At 30.8% G+C, this 21,895-nt stretch overlaps 1 long non-coding RNA gene and 1 pseudogene across 1 annotated transcript; one reads left to right on the top strand and one right to left on the bottom strand.

The window, feature by feature from the left end:
• Window positions 1–238: 238 nt before the first annotated feature.
• Window positions 239–1,585, bottom strand: LOC145006687 (scopoletin 8-hydroxylase pseudogene; annotated as a pseudogene).
• A 2,631-nt stretch (window positions 1,586–4,216) lies between these two features.
• Window positions 4,217–15,192, top strand: LOC145004019 (uncharacterized). Its single transcript, XR_013662237.1, has 2 exons — window positions 4,217–4,546; window positions 15,005–15,192. It is a non-coding gene; the product is annotated as an uncharacterized LOC145004019 (long non-coding RNA).
• The last annotated feature ends 6,703 nt before the right edge of the window (window positions 15,193–21,895 follow it).

Raw genomic sequence — 21,895 nt, 5'->3', positions numbered from 1 at the left:
CATACAATTCATCTCCATATATATATATATATATATATATATATATATATATATATATATATATATATATATATATATATATATATATATATATATATATATATATATATATATATATATATATATATATATATATATATATATATAAACTCAAACACTTCACTTTCATCAATAGAAAGTGGTTTATTACACACAACATACTCCACTAAGATGGATTTGAAAGTTTTCCGAACAAGAATCAAGTAGAAGCAAAATCAAGGGTGTTCTTATCTTCATGAGCTGTCCCAAAGTAATAGTTGCTGTACTCTTCGAATATGAGATCCCTATATCGAGCCACCTCATCACGAGCCACTAGCGCGGGCAAGGGTCCTATTTTTGCCATGGGAAGTGGCGCGTAGAATATCGGGACGGACACTCTTGATGCAGTGCTTGTGGTTCGCACTATGTGTTCTGCACTTTTGTACTTCCCGTTGCTAAAAATCTAAAATGGAATCACGAAACAAGCAAGGCTCAGACCAACAGTTGTTAGATACGAGTTTAAAATCAGGCAATACCGACTGACTGCAACAGTGCAACTGTCAATAAAAGACGGACCTTTATGAAATTAGCCACCGTTATACACAAAGAGTGCGGAATTTTAGTAATAGTATGAGATTAACCTGTAACATATCGCCAACGTTGATAACGAGAGCACCATGGATGGGTGGAACCTCGATCCATTCTTCATTTCCTGGTGACAATATTTCACCTTTTTTCACGTATAGTCCACCAACGTCATCTTGTAGAAGCACTGTTAGCATGCCAATATCAGAGTGCCTCTTTACGCCTACGGTTAGCTCGGGATTTGGACAGGTCGGGTAGAAGTTCATGATGACTGCTCTTGAACCTATAAGTGTATCAAGACTTGAATCATCAAGTTTCACACCCAGGACTGCGATTAGTGCATGTAATAGCCTTTTCACCATCTCCGTTGAAGATTTTATGTACTCCAGCGCTACTTCTCTATAAAATTACCAGTACACAGAAATCATTAGGTAGCCTTTTCATCTTTAACAATTACGACTAATTAAGTGGGTTCTTACTTGCATTCATTAGGCCAAAACTCAAGGGCATCAGCGTCATTGGTGTATGTCATTCTTAGAAAGTCTCTCCACCGCAAAACCTCATCTATCTCCGGAAGAAAGCTCGTCCCATACTTGACCCCTGGTGTAGGGCTCACTCCCTGAAGATACGCTGCCTTCTTTTCAGCTGGTTGCCCGAAAAACTGATGTGCTGCAGCTTTAAGCGACTCCAGAAGCTCCAACGGTAGACCATGGCTCACAACCTGAAAGAACCCTAGAGTTTCAGCAGCATGGGCGATGGTCTTTGCCACTTGAGCATGGTTAGGACCATCGAGCTCTGATAGATCAATGGTCATCATTTCAGGTGATGATGCTGTTTGTTGCTTGTCTATTCGCAGGTGGGGTGGTTGGATGTACAGACTTGGTACCTCTGTGAGCCCAGAATCCACCAGCCCTTTGATACCATTGCCTTCCTTCACGACGAAGTTGAAGAGGGAATTATCATCATTGAGCTTTGGAGCCATTAGTGAGTCGTAAATGTACTTAATTATCTCTTTGCAATTGACTAATTATTAACCAAGTACCTCCAGCATGGCAGTTATAAATAGTCGACAAAATTGCAAAAATGGTCCCTGAGATATGATTTTTTTGAGGGTTTTAGTCCAAATTCCGACTTTTTTTGATTAATGGTTATTTTTAGCTAGTTTGCTTACAGTTTTGGTTTCTGTCCAAACTAAAAAGACTATTATACCCTTAATGAATTTATTTTTCATTTTTCTTTCACTTTTTACTATTATTATTATTATTAAATATAAAAGTGGGCCTACTTATCCACCCTCTCTCTCTCTCTCTCTCTCTCTCTCTCTCTAACCTAACTCATACCACTTCATCTTCAAGATTTTATCCCCCCAAATCCATCGTCGACATCCCTAGTAGATCTCATAAACACTGAAACACACCTTCGATGAAACCTCATTCCCCTTCAACAACCCACCAACCCGTTATATTACCCAAGAATCGCTCTTAATGAAACCCCATTGATGTTGAATAGAAACTCTCAAAGAAACCAAGCTTGATGATGTTCAAAAGGAAATCACGTACATCTACACCATCTACCATTTATTCTTCCTGTTTCACTCGATCTCAGTGCTCCTCTTCAGCAACACATCTTCTTTATTTGGATCCTGAAACCGATCATAGATCCCACTGCTCTATTCTCTCCTTTGTTCTCTGTGAGAATTCTTCATTTTGAAGATTCATCTAGGGTTTGTGCAGGTCAAGTCGATAGTTATAGGTTATGGTTTGGGGTTTTAATTCAATTGATGGAAAATAGTTATAGTTTATGGTATGACATATTGATTTGGATTTTGGAGCACACGACTATTCGATTAGCAGGGTGTTTGAAGTTGAACCAAAGAGTTATGTATTTAAGCATTTCGGCTTTAGAGTTAAGGGATCCATCGAGGCCATGACTGATGACTATCACGGAGATAATTATCACCCCATCTCCAAGAATTACAACAATACAACCATTTTACAGATGGTATATCTCAATGGATAACCAGGTTTCAATCTTTTATATGTTTCTTCAAGAATTGCAACCATTTCTGTTTTTTTCATAAGCGGCATGCTTCATCTTTGGCAACCTCATCATCATCGTTCATATTTAATCACATGATTTTAAACTTTTAGAGTTTTATCATAGAGTTCGTTGCAATTTCAAAATCAAAACTCAATGTATTTCTGCAATTTGAAGAAACTGAGTGTTGTGATTGAGTGAATTGTTAGACCCACCTAATTATATTTATAAATGATTGCTCCAATTTGATTGTTTCATTGCAGTTTCAACTTCTCGATTCTCAAATGATTTAATTTTCAATGAATTACAGATCTCAACATGGGAAGCAAGACATCAAGCTGGTCTGATCAATGTGGAACTAGAGTCTTTGACAATGAAAAGGAAAATGAAGAAAAGGAAAATACTAAGAGCAACAACAACAATAACAAGAAGATGGAACAAGTGAAGGCAGTTGCAGCTACAGGATTTGTGAAAGCTAAATCCGCCACCATTGTTGGAGCTCACAAAGTGAAGAAAGGTACATCCACTGGTTTCAAATGGATCAAGAACAAATGCTCCTTATCTTCCAAGTGAACAATGAACATATTGTTTTTCCTTTTGCTTTTATATCAAATCACATATTTTTCCGAATACAATCATTCTCTCTTAGTGTCGATTGCAGAACAACCCACATGAATGATTAATTAGCCAATTAAAGTAGGTTTTAATTTTTTTTAGGGATTTAGTGTTACTTTTCAAGGTTATGAAATTGGTGATGACATATTTGATTTTTGTAATATCTGATTAAGAATATGATGAACATTTTTGTAATTTCTGGTTAAGAATATGATGAAGATGAATATGGTGTTGTTATATTTATTGAGTGTGTATGAGAGAGAGAATGAGAGGGTGGATAAGTGGGCCAACTTTTATACTTAATAATAATAATAATAATAATAATAATAATAATAATAGTAATAATAATAATAATAATAATAATAATAATAATAATAATAATAATAAGTGACAGAAAAATGAAAAATAAATTTATTAAAGATATAATAGTATTTTTAGTTTTGACAGGGACCAAAACTACAAGCAAACTAGCTCAAAAGGACCACCAATCCAAAAAAATCGAAGTTTGTACTAAAACCCCAAAAAAAAACCATTTTTGCAATTTTGTTTAAATAGTCTGACAAGGAAGTTTGCATGGTTTTGAGGGTTGGTCAATTGTAGAGGTTTGGTGGTGAAATAACACCACTAACTATATGTATCTTTCAACTGGAAAAACCTTTTAAATAAATTTTGGGTATTTTATTAATACAAGAGTTTCACAAATATTCATATATAAATGGGAAATTTTTAGAATCTTATTTATTTGTCCTACTAATATCTATTTAATATATATATATATATATATATATATATATATATATATATATATATATATATATATATATATATATATATATTAAAAATGTGAAAATTTTGTATTTATCAAACTTGTAAATTTACAAGCAATATAAAAAAAACCTTTGGAATAAAAAAAGCTTATGCCACTAAAGTATGAGGCATCATTTTCTATTTGACGCTAATATTCAATCCATAGCAAAGTATTATCAACAGTATTATCAACAAATTATAAATCGGTGGATGTTTTCCAAGAGAATATTAGGTCTTATGGTATATATACAAGTTATGAAAAACTCGTGGTCTGGTGGAAGGTTCACCACGATCGTCATGCACACCATCCCTGGTTCCACGACCATGGTAGTTCGTAAAGAATGGCACGAGTGGCAACAGTTGAATATGAGAAGAGCTAATGGTTTCCAGTGCATTGAGCCAATCTGCTTCTACCTCTCTCCTCTTTCCATGTCATGGTTGTGTGTGCTTGAAGTTCATATCAAATTTTTATCCACATATTAAGGTATGCTTTCTTTATATTGATGTTGCAATGCATATAAGGTGTTTGATAAAAACCGTGAGAGAGTTCTTTGTTGAAATCTAGTATTTTAATTTCTTTCTTTATTTTTATATTGAAATTGATAGTGTGATGTGGTTGGTATACCAAGGTCAATGTGGTGTGGTGGTGGTGATGAGTTGACGCCTAGATGATGATATTTTTCATATGGTCGTTTTGTGTGGAAATTTGTTTATGCCAGTATTATGTCTCTAACTCCTTTTAAATAAATATTTTATTTTGCAACATGAATTTTTGATTATTTACATTCTATGTTTTTTTACAAAATTGCAAAAATGGTCTCCCTAGTGTTTTATTTTATGTGGTTATGGTCTAAACATTTGAAATGTTGCAGATTTGGTCCTTTTCAACAAGTTTTATTGAGGTTTTGGTCCCCCATCCGTTAAGTTTAACTGGTTGGGTGTTAACTTTTTTAAAATAACAATTTTACCCTCAGTGATCATTTTCGCAGTTTTGTCTTTTACCATACCATAAGGACCATTTTTGCATACATTCTTTTATTGAAGTATTATATATTAATAAATATTATTTTTAATATATAATATTATGTATTAATAAATATTGTTTTATTGGATTATTAATTTATTATCGTTGATTTTTTTTTTTTTGTTAGAGTAATTCTTTTTATTGAGTTATTATATATCAATACATATAGTTTTTAATATATAATATTTATATCATAATAAATATTATATTATTAGATTATTAATTTCTTCTAGTTAATATTTTTAATTCTTTTTTTTAATTATTTTTATTTTATTATTTAATTTATTATTTTCTTCATATACTAAATATTGTTTTATTGGATTATTAATTTATTCTAGTTAATTCTTAAAAAAAACAATTGTCGAAGTAATTATTTTTTATTAAGTTATTATATATCAATAAATATAGTTTTTAATATATATATATATAATATTTATATCATAATAAATATTATATTATTGGATTATTATTATCTTTTAGTTAATATTTGTAATTTCTTTTTTTAAACTATTTTTATTGGATTATTACTTTTAATTTATTATTTTCTTCATATACTAAATATTATTTTATTGGATTATTAATTCATTTTTAATTATAATAATAGTTCTTGTTAATTTTATTGGTTTCACCCTTAAGTCATGGGATATGCAAAACTGTCATCTCTCATCATCGAAATCGTTAGGATCGCTGCCAAACACTTTCATTTCATCTAGCTTATAATGAGAAACCATATGGAAAAACCATAACCATCACTCGGTCACCGCCACCACTTATAAATGTTATAGGGGTTTGTTGCGCATTATGTGAGATATGAAAGATTCCATTGGATTATGATGAGGTTGTCGCACGTGGCTATCAGCAACGCTGGGTGGAATAGGGTAGGATATCTATTGAACCTTAAATGAAGGTGTTTAGAGCTGATTGTGCCAATTTTTGACGATGATAAGCGACTCTTTTACGTGTTTCGACGACTTTGTGGTGAAATTAATTAAATTAAAAACAATTAATAGCATACATTAAAAATAAAATAATAATACAATAAGATAATATTTATTATATTAAAAAAAATAATAAATTAAAAGTAATATTTCAAAAAATTAATAACTCAAAAAAATAAAGTAAAAAAATTAATAATCCAATAATGTATTATTTATTATGATGTAAATATTATATATTAAAAATAATATTTTTTGATATATAATAATCTAATAAAAAAGAATTGCTCCAACAAAAAAGATATTATAAAAAGAATCAACTAAAAGAAATTAATAATCCAATAAAATAATGTTTTATAATATATAATAATCTCAGAATATAATATTTATTATGATATAAATATTATATATTAAAAATTATATGTATTGATATATAATAACTTAATAAAAAAGAACTACTTCGACAAAAAATTAAAAAATATAAAACTAACTAAAATAAATTAATAAACCAATAAAACAACATTTAGTATATCAAGAAAATAATAAATTAAAAGTAATAATACAATAAAAATAATTAAAAATTACAAAAATTAACTAAAAAAATTGATAATCCAATAATATAATATTTATTATGATATAAATATTATATATTAAAAACTATATGTATTGATTTATAATAATTTAATAAAAAAGAATTACTCCAACATTTTTTTTTAAATCAACTAAAATAAATTAATAATCCAATAAAAAATATTTATTAATATATAATATTATATATTAAAAATAATATCTATTATTATATAATACTTCATTAAAATAAAAAAGAATGGATGCAAAAATGGTCCTTATAGTATAGTAAAAGACAAAACTGCGAAAATGGTCCATGGGGTAAAACTGTCATTTTAAGGAAGTTAACAGCCAACCAGTTAAACTTAACGGATGAGGGACCAAAACCACTATAAAACTTGTTGAAAATGACCAAATTTGCAACTTTTCAAATGTTTGGACTGTAGCCACATAAAATGAGAAACCACAGGGATCATTTTTGCAGTTTTGTCATGTTTTTGTCATCCCCTTCTTTTTATCTCCCTTGTTGTGTTCCTTCACAAACATAAATACAGAGACGTCATCTCCTTAGAAACTGGCTCTTCACACCCACAATACCACCTTTGTTATATTCCTCTCCCTAAATCTTCCCTTGGTATTCCGTTCTCCAAGTATTTCAGAAGAGTTTGCATGATGTTTCATTTTAGTTTTTAGTTTCAATCATTTTCATTTTCAATTGTGATTTGTGTTTGCTTTTTGTGTAGGAAGGTTTGGAATGAAGAATGGGATCTAGTGGATTTGGGTTTTACTTGAGATCTTGGGCTTTAGTTTTAATAAGTTTCTTAAAAAGTAATATGTTATGTTGGTCCCTAACCAACAAATTCAACAAGCAAATATGATATGAATAAAAGTAATAACAAGAGAAATACTAAAACCAAAATATATATTGATTGATAGTTTTCAATGAATAAGAGGTAACCAGAGAATAGACTCTGATTACATACACACTCTTGATCGATAACCCCTTACACAAAAAGGTGTGTGTGTGTGTGTGTGTGTGTATATATATATATATATATATATATATATATATATATATATATATATATATATATATATAACAAAAGACTAAAAGATATATCCTAACATACATGACAGATAAACATGGAAGCGCAATCAAATAAAAAGTAAGAGTCTTCTATAATGGTAACCAGATCTTTAAAACAATTCTTGACAGATATGGATGTTATCTTCACTCTTTAGGGCTTGGAAATATACGGATCTTCATGAAGCTTCCTGATGTTATCAGGGGATGTAACCTCTGACGCAGATCAGTGGTACAAGCGCAATCAATGACAAACAACAGTTGACTTATCAAATCAAACAAGGGTCCTAACAATCTCCCTCTATTTGATATTGTCAATACTAACTACTAACTATACTACCTCTTTATAATGTACATAAATTGAGTATAAACATATACAAAACTTAAATATCTGGAGCGATGCATAGATAATGATTAACATTACTCTTCGTCAGTGTATGAATACCACCAAATTTCAATGGATGCTCCCCCTCAGATAAACAACCATAAAATTCTGCCCCCCCCCCCCCCTACATATGAGATTATCCCTTTGTTGACATTATCAACAAAGAGGGGGGGCAAGTTACTATCTAGCACAATAGTTCTTCATTAATTCCTCTTGGTATAAAGGGATGGTATGTTATAAGTCATACCTTCGTCTATGGTGATAATAAAAGAAGTCAATGATAGGGATGGCAACGGGGCGGGTTTGGGACGGGTTTTGGTAATCCTGCCCCCGTCCCCGAATATGAAAATCGATCCCATCACCGGCTCGATTCCCAACGGGTATCCGTTTACCAAACACTATCGGGTCTGCGGGTATCCCAACGGGGTAACGGGGATCCCCGTTTAACATTCAAATTAAAAATGATTTTGATGAAATGAGAATACAAACCATTAGACTTAGTGATGCAAACATAAATTCATATCCAAAATAATTTTGATAATTTACAAAACTACTAAGAGAATACATATTTGTTCTGATACATAAGTGGTTACTAGTGGCAACAAAAACAATAAAGACACTAGCATTCATAAACCATAATATCACTATTACTCTAAGTAATATGAATAAAAAATGTCAAAACACTAGCATTACAAATAAACACAAAGCTATCTCAAGAAATTATCTTTAAATCGTTCACAACAAAGAAGATAACTCAAAGAAATATATATATATATATATATATATATATATATATATATATATATATATTAACGGTTTCAGGTAACGAGTTTCGGTTTTGGTTTTGGTTTCGGGTAATCGGGACGGGTATTTTTTTTACCGTCCCCGTAACCAAACCCGCGAAATTTTTCTAAAAGCATACCAAACCCGATCCTGATCCCAATTAACCGACCCCAAACCCGACCCTAATATGTCGGTTTTCGGTTTTCACCATCGGGTTCGGTTTCTTTTGCCATCCCTAGTCAATGAATTCATGTGCAACGTAGTCTCACATCACTTATGATTTAATGGGGAGATCATTAACAAGGATTTACAGTATATAACATAAGTTCTCTGTTAATTCATTTGGTACAAGGGAAGGTTGTTCGATGTCTCACAGTAACTATGTTACCAATATTAAGGATCACTGACATCTAGGGCATGTCTCACATAACATATGTCTTTATAAGAGATTACTAACACAAAGTTACTATCTAGAAAAAAAAATCTCTGTTATTTCAAGGTATAATTGTCAGTGAATGAGCAATTTCATCGGTGAATCTTGTTATTGATGTATGTTTCGGTTTAGAACAAATGGTTCTCCATTAATTCATACAATTCAGGAAAAAATTATGTGGTTTCACAACTCACTCAATGGTATCAATAGATGAGATCTACAACATCAAGTGCAATTTTGTATTATATCTTATTTATGGTAATAATATATTTGGTCAAGGGTACTAAATTTCATTCTATAACAATTGTTCTCCATCAGTATCCTTGGTATAGTTCATCAGTGGTCAAGATGAATCATATTTATGAATGAACCACTGATGTATTTGCAAACCATAACAATTTTTCCACCGTCAATTCATAAATTATACCATCAGTGAATAAAATTTAACCATCAGGGGATGATCCACTGATTCTCAACTTTTAAGAACATGTCCTTTCATTTGCAGAGGAGAATCTTTTCAAAAGATATAAGTTTTAGGGTTACCTTTCGGAGAAAATTTGTTAGGATTTTGGTGTTTTTATGAAAAAAAAAATGGGTGGGCCTTTGGGTCTAAAAAGGAAATCTTGGGGTTTTTGAAAACCCACAACTCTTTTTTCAAGTGTATTTTACAGCAAGTAACTTTTAGATAAACAGGGAATAAGATGGAATATGAGATTGGAGATCAGGTTGAAGTGGTGAAGAAGGAAAAAAACTTGAAGGGTGAATTATGCAACAGAAGTCATTGACAAGATAAATGGAAGATATAGGGTTCGGTATGAGACTATGATAGATGGAAGAGGAAGACCATTGATGGAGGAAGGTTTATCATAGAGAAAACTACGACCCTATCATTGATGGATTTATGGAAGGATGAAGTATGATGGGTTACAAGGTTCCTCTGGTGACTGGGTGATCAACATTCTGTTGAGTTTGAGGATGAAAGGGGATCACATAAGTACCCAAGAGAGATGATGAGGATTCATCTGGACTGAAAGTTATGCCCTTTTTAATAAATCAAATTAGTTATATAACTGAGTTTCTTTAAACAACCCTTGAATCGATTCTTTGGGTTAGTTACGCGTCTCCCGGGCCGATTCAAATATAAAATGTAAGATCCCGACTCTCAGGTATGAGATTCATGGCTTAAAAGACAAATATTGCTTTGGAACTCGTCAAGTTGATGGCCTCAGACTCGATGTGTTGGAAGCTCTCAACTCGACGAGTTGTTGAGAAAAACTCGAACAGTTAGCGGCTGCTTATGAAACCCTAATTTTTAGGGTTTTGCACCATATTTAAAGATCTTATAAGTCATTGTTAGCCTCCCTTATCGTACCCTCAGTCCAGAGAAACCCTAATTCACGCCTCATCTCTCATTTTGAGTGTGTGTGAGCTCAAAGTGTGATTTTTTGTTGCTCTTTTGGAAGGAACTTCAAGCTTCAAGACGATTGATTCAGAGGAAGGATTTAGATCCGGGATTTTCATTGTTATTGCATCCATTTTGAGGTATAAATTCGATATCTTGATCATCCCTATGCTAGATCTTTTTATTTGAAAGTTTACGGCGATTATTAGCTTATTTTGGGTCTATACTTGGATTCGAACATGTTATGAAGCTATGACTTTAGATCTGGACATCTCATGGCCTCCATGGACTTAAAGTCGCCAACTTTATCAAGTCTTGGCCCTCCTTCATGCTCTAAGTCCCTTAATAAGCTTTGTTTTAGTGTTTTAGCCTCTTGATGCCATGCATGGATGTAAATTTAACAACTTTATGTGGTATTTCAGTTCTAAGGGACCAGATCTATGGTTTGTGGCACTAGATTCGCTTGGGAATTGGCTGAATGTTGTAAGAGTAGGAGAACTCGACGAGTTTCCTAGCCAACTCGGTGAGTTGAATCAGTTTTTCTCGTTTTCTGGATACTGTAGAAACTCGACGAGATGTTCTAACAACTCGGCGAGTTGGTTCGGATTTTTATCGTATTTTTAAGTTGGTTCGGATTTTATGTAGGCCCAAGGGCAAGCCAGACTTATGTTGTGGGCTCAAGAGCAAGCCAGATATGTACTGAGGCCCATGAAGGGCATGCTAGACTCATATTGTGGGCTTAGAGGTAATCCAGTTTGTAGAGATGTGGACCCATTACATGTCATTATTATGTGTATTATTTGTATGTATTTTGGGGGAAACTCACTAAGCTTTGGGTTTACAGTTTTAGATTTATGTCTCAGGTACCTCTGATGATTGCAGAAAGGTGAAGGCTTGATCGTGCACCTCCTCACAACTTGTGTTATGATTTCTGGGATTTTATCTGATGACAAATTATTTTGAAAACAAATTGTAATAAATTGTGGTTTTTTATGTTTAAAAAATTTAAAATTTTTTATGAATTTTATGGATATCACATAAAATGGGCCCAGGGCTGAAAAAAATTGGTCCGCAAGTCATAACTATAGTAAAATTAAAACAAAAACATACACACCATTCTAAAATTTGCTATTAATATTAAAAACACACAAATATGGTCATTATATTACAAAAACAACTAATTTAAAATAATAGTAATAATAATAATAATAATAATAGTTTTCCTAGCATTTTTAGATAAGTTAGTTTATTATATATATATATATATATATATATATATATATATATATATATATATATATATATATATATATATATATATATATATATATATATATATATATATATATATATATATATATATATATATATACTCTAGGAATTGTGAACCCCTTATAGATATGGGCTCTAAGTGACCATCCGGTTTACCTACCATCTGGAGCAGACCTGATTATTGAGAAATCATGTATAACCTTTTTTTTTTAAAGTACATCAAATATTTTTTGGAAGAAGTATAATCATGAATTCAACTACTACAAAACACGCTATTGGTGACAAGAATTAGTATCATAATTAAAATGTTTGTAAATGAAGATGGATTAACGACGTATATTCCGCAAGCATCAATTCTCGATTTTTTAAAGACATTTTAGACGAATTCGGAAATTAGTGATGGATTCATGAAGATTTAAATAACATGGGTAATATGAGGCTAATCACATAAACCAAAAATCTATTACTATTAGGGTTACCAAAAATAAATCACATAACACCAAGCAACAAATTACCAACCAAACCAAGTAAGTTGATAGCAAATATGTTTGATTGTCAATATATTTGGTTGGTAATACAGTACCAGTTAATTAATCTTGGTGTGATAATGTTATACAATTTTAAATATCATGGTAGTAACGTACCAACCAATTTATTTCTTATATATATATATATATATATATATATATATATATATATAGAAACAGGATCAGATGATGATTCTATTTAAAGTGAGGACTCGTGAGGACATCTTAAAAAAAAAATTAAAATCTAAAAGAAATACAAATCATAAAATCGAGCGTAGTAATACATCGGAGAGAAAAAAATGGAAAAAAAAATTGGATCATTAAAATTGAAGCATTTATCATTTTATGATCCATGCTTCAATTTTTATGATTCATGATTCAATTTAATGAATCAAAAAAACAATCCATTTTTTTTTCTCTCGGATATAGTACTATGCTCGATTTTATGATTTCTATTTTTTTTAGATTTTTTTTAAAAAAATTTTAAAGTGTCCTCACGAGTCTTCACCGAAAAGAAAGTCATCATCGGAACCGGATCATATATATATATATATATATATATATATATATATATATATATATATATATATATATATATGAATTTTAAGAGCTTGATATAAGACATTCAATGGTATTAGTCCATAATTATTAACACGCTAAATTTTAAAATTTTAAAAGTTACTTCTATAGAACTCTTTAGTAAATTAAAAACCATACATAACTAATTTCTTTACAAAGCATGAAAATCATGATATGTCCATGTTGTCTTTATATCTTACAATAGAATATTAGAAAATAATTAGTATATAATATTATCAATTTGTATTAATCAAAATTATTGGTAGCCAAAAAGTTGGTATCAAGTATATATTTGTTATACTACTAGTTGTAACATTCCGACTCCCGGGCATAAATGTATAATATTTAATTAAATTATATTCATTTTGTCATGGCAACTCGATGAGCTGGAGGCCCCAGCTCGTCAAGTAGAGATTGAGATGACCGTGTGATTTTTACAGTCTATTCGACGAGTTGGGGGGGGGGGGGGGGGGGCTCGACTCGACGAGTAGGAGCTCAGTGTGAAAACACTAATTTTCAGGGTTTGCAACCTATTTAAAAGACCTTAATTCCTTTACCCCGCCTCCCTCATCATCTTAACACACTGAGAGAGACCCCAATCGAGATATTACCATCTATGAGAGATAGATAGAGAGAGAGAGAGAGAGAGAGAGAGGCTAAGATTGTATGTTTTAGTGCATTTTTGGAAGGAGTTTTAGGAGAAAAAGACTTGGAACGAGAATGAGCCCTTGGATCCAGTATTCTTTCAGTATTAGCTGCCATTTAGAGGTAAAAAGCTATCACCTTGACCATTTGTTTGTTAGATTTCTTCACTATGGAGTTTATGGCCATTTCTATCTTCTCTTTGAGTCTTGTAGTTGTTTGAGAATGCCTTGAAGATGAGACTTCATATCTAGACAATACGAGGTCTCTTAGGCCAAAAGATTCAAGCTTTATCAAGCTAATGGCCAATTTTCATGCATTAAACCCTTTATTGAGCTTTGGGTTGGCAAACTTAGCCCTAGAGGCCATGCATGGACGTAAAGCTTGCAGCTTTACATGGTATTTCATCCTTAGAAGGCTAGATCTAGAGTATGAGGCCTTAGTTCCGCTTAAAAACGTCTAAATGAGAGAATGAACTGAAGGGACTCGACGAGTTGGTGAGCCAACTCGACGAATTGATTAGGGTTTTCGCCGATAGTCTGGACGCGTTACAATCTCAGCGATTTAGTGAGACAACTCGACTAGTTAAGTTGGATTTTCCCAATTTTTCAAAAGAAACGAAGGAACTCGATGAGTCGCATAGATGCACTTGACGAGTTGGGTGAACATGGACTGTTGACTCGAGTGTTGACTTCCGTTAAATTTTAGGGTTTGGTCAAGTTATGGATTATGGATACCATGGAGGGGTAAAATGGTCTTTCACTCTTTCCGAGAGTTAGAAAAGGGGTTAGCTTAACATCTTTAGAGTTGTTGTTATAAAGTGTTAACTAGATATGATTATGATATGTAGGTGGAGTCTAGACCGATCGTTGAGTACGAGACCTACTTGCTTACATAGTTACATACGAGGTGAGTCTTCTTACTATACTTACCTGAGTGGTAATTGTTGTGCGACCGGAGGGTCTTATCTAAGTTATTGACCGGGGGGGGGGGGGGGGGGGTCGTATGTGCTTACACTGAGTTATGTGATATCATGCATTTTGTCTTTGTGATTTAGGTTGTATATTATTTTGTGCCTTATTGAGTTAGGACCGGAGTGTGCAAACCGAGTTGTGAGATTGGAAGGTCCTCACTGAGATACTGGATTGGAGGGTCCATCCCTGGTTGTGAGACCGGAGGGTCTTCACTGAGATATGTGACCCGAGGGTCCTTATCGAGCTATAGTCATGAGAGGCTAATTATTTGTGTGTGGTATTTTGGGGAACTCACTAATCTTCGTGCTTACAGTGTTGTGTGAAATGTGTTTCAGGTAACTCTTAGGATCGCAGAAAGGCGTCAGTTTAATTGTACACATCAGCTTGAGATTATGTTTTGAGGATTCTGGGATATTATCAAACATTTTGTTGTCTTGTGTTTTGAACAACTTATACATTTGTGTTTTGAGAAATGTGAGATTATGTTTTATGTTGTTTTAAAAATGAAAATTTTATTTGAAAATTTAGAGTGTTACACTAGTAACAAAATATTTGTACCATCAATAGTTTGTACTCTGCACGGTTTGAGAAAAAAATAATTGGTATCATACTTTGGTTACCCTTAATCACTAGTCCATTCACTATTAACTCCAATATGTCTTGTCACAAATTCGTGAAAATTTTATGTATATTTTGTTGGTTTCAAAGTTCGAGGTAAACACAATCCTCACTAATAAATGAAGATTTTTTTTGTCACTTGTCACGTTCTCATTCAATTTGTCAAATGTCATTTTGTGATTATTTTAAATTAATTTCTTATTTCACATTTCATTTTATGAGTTTTTCTATTTTATTAACTTCCATATAATATTTTAATGGAATCATACAAACATATAAAACTAGCATTTTTGCTTGAATCTCATGCATTTGAAACCCTAATTCTTTTTTCCTTTCACCACATTCATTTGAAACTCCCATGACTTTTCAATTTCTTTATAATAATAATAATAATAATAATAATAATAATAATAATAATAATAATAATAATAATAATAATTTGATAATTAGGTTAAATAAATATCAAACCTAAAGTGTAATCATATATAAACTAAATTTCAATATTAAAATAATATATTTACTTCTACTTATAAAATTATATTTTTTATTAAAATAATATATTTACTTCTACTTATAAAGGATGCATTTTTCCTTTCACCACATTCACTTGAAACTCTCATGTATTTTTCTTTTCAACACATTCATTTGAAACTCCCTTGACTTTTCAATTTTTCTAATAATAAATAGAAGTTGTTTAATAAGGTTAAATAATATCAAACCTAAAGTCTAATCATATATAAATTAAATTTCAATATTAAAATAATATATTTACTTCTACTTATAAAGTTATGTTTTTTAACTTTTAATATATTATAGTTAAATTATTAGTTTTAATATATTGTTGGATGTAAACCATTATCATTTTAAAAATGCAATTTTGGAACAATTTGTATAATATACTTACATTATTAATTTAAATATAACATTACATGGTCCACTTAAATATAGATTTTAGGTTAACTTAAAAAACCTAAAAAATATTTTGTAAATAGTTAAAAATGATAAATTGTAGTGTCTTTCTAATAATGATTATAAGTTGGTTATTGAGGTTAAATAAATATCAAACCTAAAGTGTAACCATAAATAAACTAAATTTGAATTTTAAAATAATATCTTTACTTATATTTATAAACTTATGTCTTTAAGTTTTAACATACTATACTTAATTTAATAGATTTAAAATGTTGTTATATGTAAACCATTATCAGTTTAAAGCTACAACTTTTGAACAGTTTGGACAAAATACTTAAATTGTTAATTTAAATATAACATTAGAGTGTCAACTTAAATATAAATTTTAGTTCCACTTAAAAAACCAAACAATATTTTATAAATAGTTAAAAGTGATAAATTGTAGTGATAAATGCAAAAACTAAATTGTAATATCAATTTGACTAAAATTTTCCTAAAGATATTTTTATAATCGTAAAAAAATTTCAGATAAGTAACTTAAAATAATTTACAATAAAAATAGTTAAAAATAAATCTATATAAATAATTATATTGTTACATTTAAAATAAAAATACAATGTTTGATATTTTAACAAATTATAATGATAGAAATTAAAACATTAAGCAAATAAATTTTAAAAATTAATTATTAATAATAACAACTATAAATAACAGTAAACTATATATTATATTTAGATTTATTCATGAATAACTCGTTAATAGAAGTCATTCAAACGATTTATGCAGTTATAATAGATTTATGTATTATCATATAGTTCAAAATAATCAATATATTATATCCATTTAGTATACAATTTATTATATCAAATTTAATAATAACGTTACTGTTATATTTAAAAAAAAACTTATATTTGTAAAAACTTCAATTATATAGGTGTTTCTGCACAACGCACGGACATTCGCCTAATAATTGTAATAAATGTAGTAATAAATAAATATTAGTTTCACTAGTAAGCTCACATTTTAATTTTAAAATTCCTAAAATTAAAGTTCATTAGTTTTTTTTTATTTTAATTATTTGTTTAAATTTAAAAGATAAAAAAATATTTTCATTATAATAAATCATTATTTTTTTTTCTTATAAATTCAAAGTTCTAAAATATTTTGACATTTATATTAATTTTTTTTAATTAACGCATGTAATACATGGGTCTCACAACTAGTTTATAATATTGATGATAGACTTCTCCCATTGACGAATTTGAAAAGAAATATATATGTTGTTAAACTTCTGCCATGTTGTTTTATGCGGCAGATTTGGATCCGTCGCTAAACACCATCAGACACCACACACATATTCATAGTGGATTAGATTGTGTGGCTGATAAATAATCTTCTAGTAATTGAAGTTCCATTTTGTCTCCTTACTTACATAAAATCAGGAAATACATATAGCTTGTTGATTATCAAATCATTTTTTTCGAACAGTAGACCACCCTAAAATTGAAACTTGTACAACTCAGACCTTAGTCAACTCCATTTTGGAGTGATCACACTTGACCACCTTGGTAGTGATTTGAATTCTATTCTACCTACGTACCTCAAGTTTTGAAGAGATTTAAACAGTAAAGTTTAATTTCGTTTTTTTTTTTTTTTTGCAACGTTCGCTATCACTATATGTCACCTAACTTTACAACAAACTAACCTAAATCCAATATGTAAATCTGAAAACCAATCATTATCTTCAATCAAAATCAAACCAAAAATCAATGGAGTTTCAAACAACCAACAAGAAACAAAATGTAGATCTAATTCAAATCGATGTTTGGCTCTTTAGACCTTTTGCTTATAGTTTACATCATCCAAAATGGATTAAAAGACAAAATATCCAACTACTTACAAACACGACATCTATGGAGAGTCTGAGATAACACGCATGATGACAACGATAGATTGCCCCAACATTTTAATTTTAAAGAATACGTCTTCTTTGTGGGTTTTACTCTTAGTTATTCGTTCTATGCTTTCTTTTGCTAGAAATTTAAAAAGAGGGAGTGTGTTTTCTATAGACGGAGATTTCATTTTTGTGATGATGTATACTATTGTTTCTCTAAGATCAAATGAAAGACAAAGGAGAGAGTTAATAGTAAGGTAATTTGGAGACGCCATAAGTTCCACCGATAAGTAGTTTTACCAATGAAGGAGTGTGAGAAGTCGATGGATGGCAATGACTAATCTCTCACATAAATTTCGTATGAGTGTTGATTGGAGATCATGAAGGTACCATCGCGGACTGATCACTAAATAGATAAAAAAAAATAGGTGCAAATTCTGACATCACTACAGCTCACTTTGTTTTCTCGCTCCTTGCATACCGAAAAAAGATAGGATTTGAATCAGAGCAGAACTCACAGCTGCAATATTGGAGGAAGCCAACAAATTGAAGAAAACTTGCCTCCAATGTCAATTCTACCCATATCCAGCAGCCGTTTCTTCATAGCTGGTAGTTAATGAACATCGTTGCGAATGTCATCGCTGCTAATAGTGTTGTCGGAGTTGACATGTCGACTTTGACGTCATCGTCACCGTTGACCATGTTGTTGCTAGTACATTTTGTCGCCTCAAAAACAATGAACCCTCCAATAACAGTTGACCGTAAGGATCTTCTATAACCACTTGAAAATCAAAATATTGGTACAAAAAAATTACAAAATTAATAAATCCATCAAAATTAAACGTATAAGATATAAATATATAAATAAGTTACCCAAAGATACTCGAACGTGACATTCTTTTCAATGTCAAACACTGCTTTCCAGCAATGTCCATCGAAAATGACATCTTGTCATAAATAGTTGGCAACCTCATGAGTGGAGTAGTTGAATACATTACTAACAGCACAATAAGGTTGGATGGAGTGGTCTCACTCTCCCTCTTTTTACCACACTTTTTTACCAAACTTAGGGAGTGGTATTTCATAAAAAAGAGAAAAGAAAAAGAAGAGAGAGATAGAGGGAGGAAGAGTGAGAGAGAAAGAAGCACTCCTATTTTTGCCCGCACTCCCCAAACTGCATAGGGGCGATGTTCACTGCGGTTTCACATGCCACGTAGGTTGAAACGACACTCTAATCCCTCTGATCTAATTAGCGGTCCTTTCAAACGCAAATATTTAAGGGTGCTTCTTGTTTTCGTCGTACACCTTGTGGAGTTTAAGGTTTTTAGCGTTCCCTCTTCTTTTTGGCGGTACATCTACATTAAAAACTATTTTATATATATATATATATATATATATATATATATATATATATATATATATATATATATATATATATATACACGATCTCCACCAAATGAGTGTGGTGTATCATAATCACTATCATCCTCGTCATAATCAATATAGTCCTTAGACACATCATTAACAACACCAATTGGCGGATTAACTTTAACGTCATCAACTGATTACATACTTTGAAAGTACTAGTCGAAGTCGATTACAAGTCTGTAGTTTGAAGAATAATTGTTGTGAACAATGTGTGGACTTCATCAATAGAGCCATTGTCGACATTTTTGACAATATCATTACAAATATGAATACTTGTTTGGCATGTGAATCAAATATGAATTGATCTTTTTTTAGCAGTAGCATTACGTGTCCATACCGGTTGAGTATTTACAAAGAGAAAAAGACAGATAGAGTATTTACATGGGTAGACTTCTAAATCCATTTTTTGAATACCTTACATCATATGTAAATGTGTATTACATGATTGGTCGTTTAAAAAAAATCTGATAGTATTCCCAAGTATATATAGAAAGATATATCCAAGTAACAAAGAGAAATGACAACCGAATTTTCTTAAACAAATAAATAATATAATACGTATTTACATCCTAAATGAGATAAAGTATTTAAAAACCATTTCAAAAAACAGGGAGCATCTGAAATTCATTTCTAAATCAATTTTGACTAATATTTCTAGGTTCTCGATGATTAAAACGAAGACACTTATACTACAAATCGATGATTCAACGTTTTTTCATGCGTTTGAGAATTATAGCATTCCTACATTCGGTTCTATTATAGCATTATATTTAAAATATGTAATATCGTGATTCAAATTTAAGAATTAGCATCTTACAATTATGCACTTCGTTTTATTTTGTTTTAATGTTATGTTATAGCATTCTACTTTAAATATTATGTTGTTTTTTTAGTTTTTGAGTGAATCTGGAATATTATATTAATATTAATATATGAGACTTTTTGATGGGGAATGTTTGTTTATCGAAAGTCGTTACTTTATGGATTATCTAATTAGGTTATTAAACACGTCAAACTACAAATGCATTAGCCAAAACAAAAAAAACATCATATACATAGTATAAATGTAATTAAGTCCTGTATAATTTAGGATTTATTTAATCATATAATTTATGGCTTATATAATTAATTCCTTAACTATTACGTCTAAACAGAAACATTTTAAGGTTTATCTCACATGTAAGCTTTTACATTGATAAGGTTTATCTCACATGTAAGTTTTTACATTGTAATGTGATCGTATGTTGCATATATTATCTTGTATGTCTTTTAATTTGATTAAAGTAAGAGATTTTATCAAATATTTTGATAATGTATTGTGTCTAACCGATTGTCTTACTATCTTAGGTAATTTGTTTTAAGACAAAACCTCATAAATGGTCCATATGCTTTCCCTTTCTAAGTTTAAAAAATTCATAGATGATCCCCTGTGGTTTCAAAACTTTTAACTAATAGTCCATCACCCACATAAAAAAACTTATTTACCCATTTTAATATATAATTTGTTTCTTTATTAAATCTATTTTAAACAAAAAGGAAAAAGAAAATAAATAACTTGGACCCACAACTCTTTCCCCCCTAACATCGTTACCATCTTCAGTAGGGTTGCAAATGGGTCGGGGATTACCCGCTACCCGTGAAGACCCGACCAGAATGGAGCAAGGATTCCCCGCCTCCACAGATAATGGATCAGGGATGGTGTTTGGTTTTCGTAATCGAAACAGAGATGAGTGCGGGGACGGGTATAGTGGTATATGCCCCGTTTAAGACCCGATTATAATATATATATATATATATATATATATATATATATATATATATATATATATATATATATATGTCACATAGTTTATAAGTTGTAATGTAATTCATATGTTGTGATGTCGTTTAATAAATATCCCCAAGTTACGAGCCATGAGTTACTGAAAAGTCTAGGGATTTATCCTCTAAGGTGCGTTGTGTGTTGGTGATTATATTTTAGTGTAATGGATTTAACAAGTGTTTCAAAAATAGTATTTTAGTTATAATACAAGTTAGGAGGTGTGGGAGTGCACACTTGTATTTACTAAACATTATTAGTACCGAACCCTGATCTACTGTCTCATTCTTTAAAGTTGCAAATTTTGTGTTTAATACAGTACGAGGACTAATTTGTCATTCTTTAAAGATGCAAATTCAATGATTAATTCGTATTTTCTGAAAGTTGAAAACTATTCTCGTTTTATCCGTTGTGTGGATAAGTCCGAGAAATAGTATGTAACGCCTGTGTTTCCGGGCTTGCTATTTTTAGCAATGTAATAGCCTATGTTAATCTTTGTAACCCGTTTTGAAATAATAGAAGTGTATTATTTGAATATTATGTGTTTTGTGCTTA

Source organism: Lactuca saligna, chromosome 7, assembly GCF_052625555.1.
Source record: "Lactuca saligna cultivar CGN05327 chromosome 7, ASM5262555v1, whole genome shotgun sequence".
NCBI lineage: Eukaryota > Viridiplantae > Streptophyta > Magnoliopsida > Asterales > Asteraceae > Lactuca > Lactuca saligna.
The sequence above is the reverse complement of the archived record's forward strand: the minus strand, read 5'-3'. Positions and strand labels throughout refer to the sequence as shown.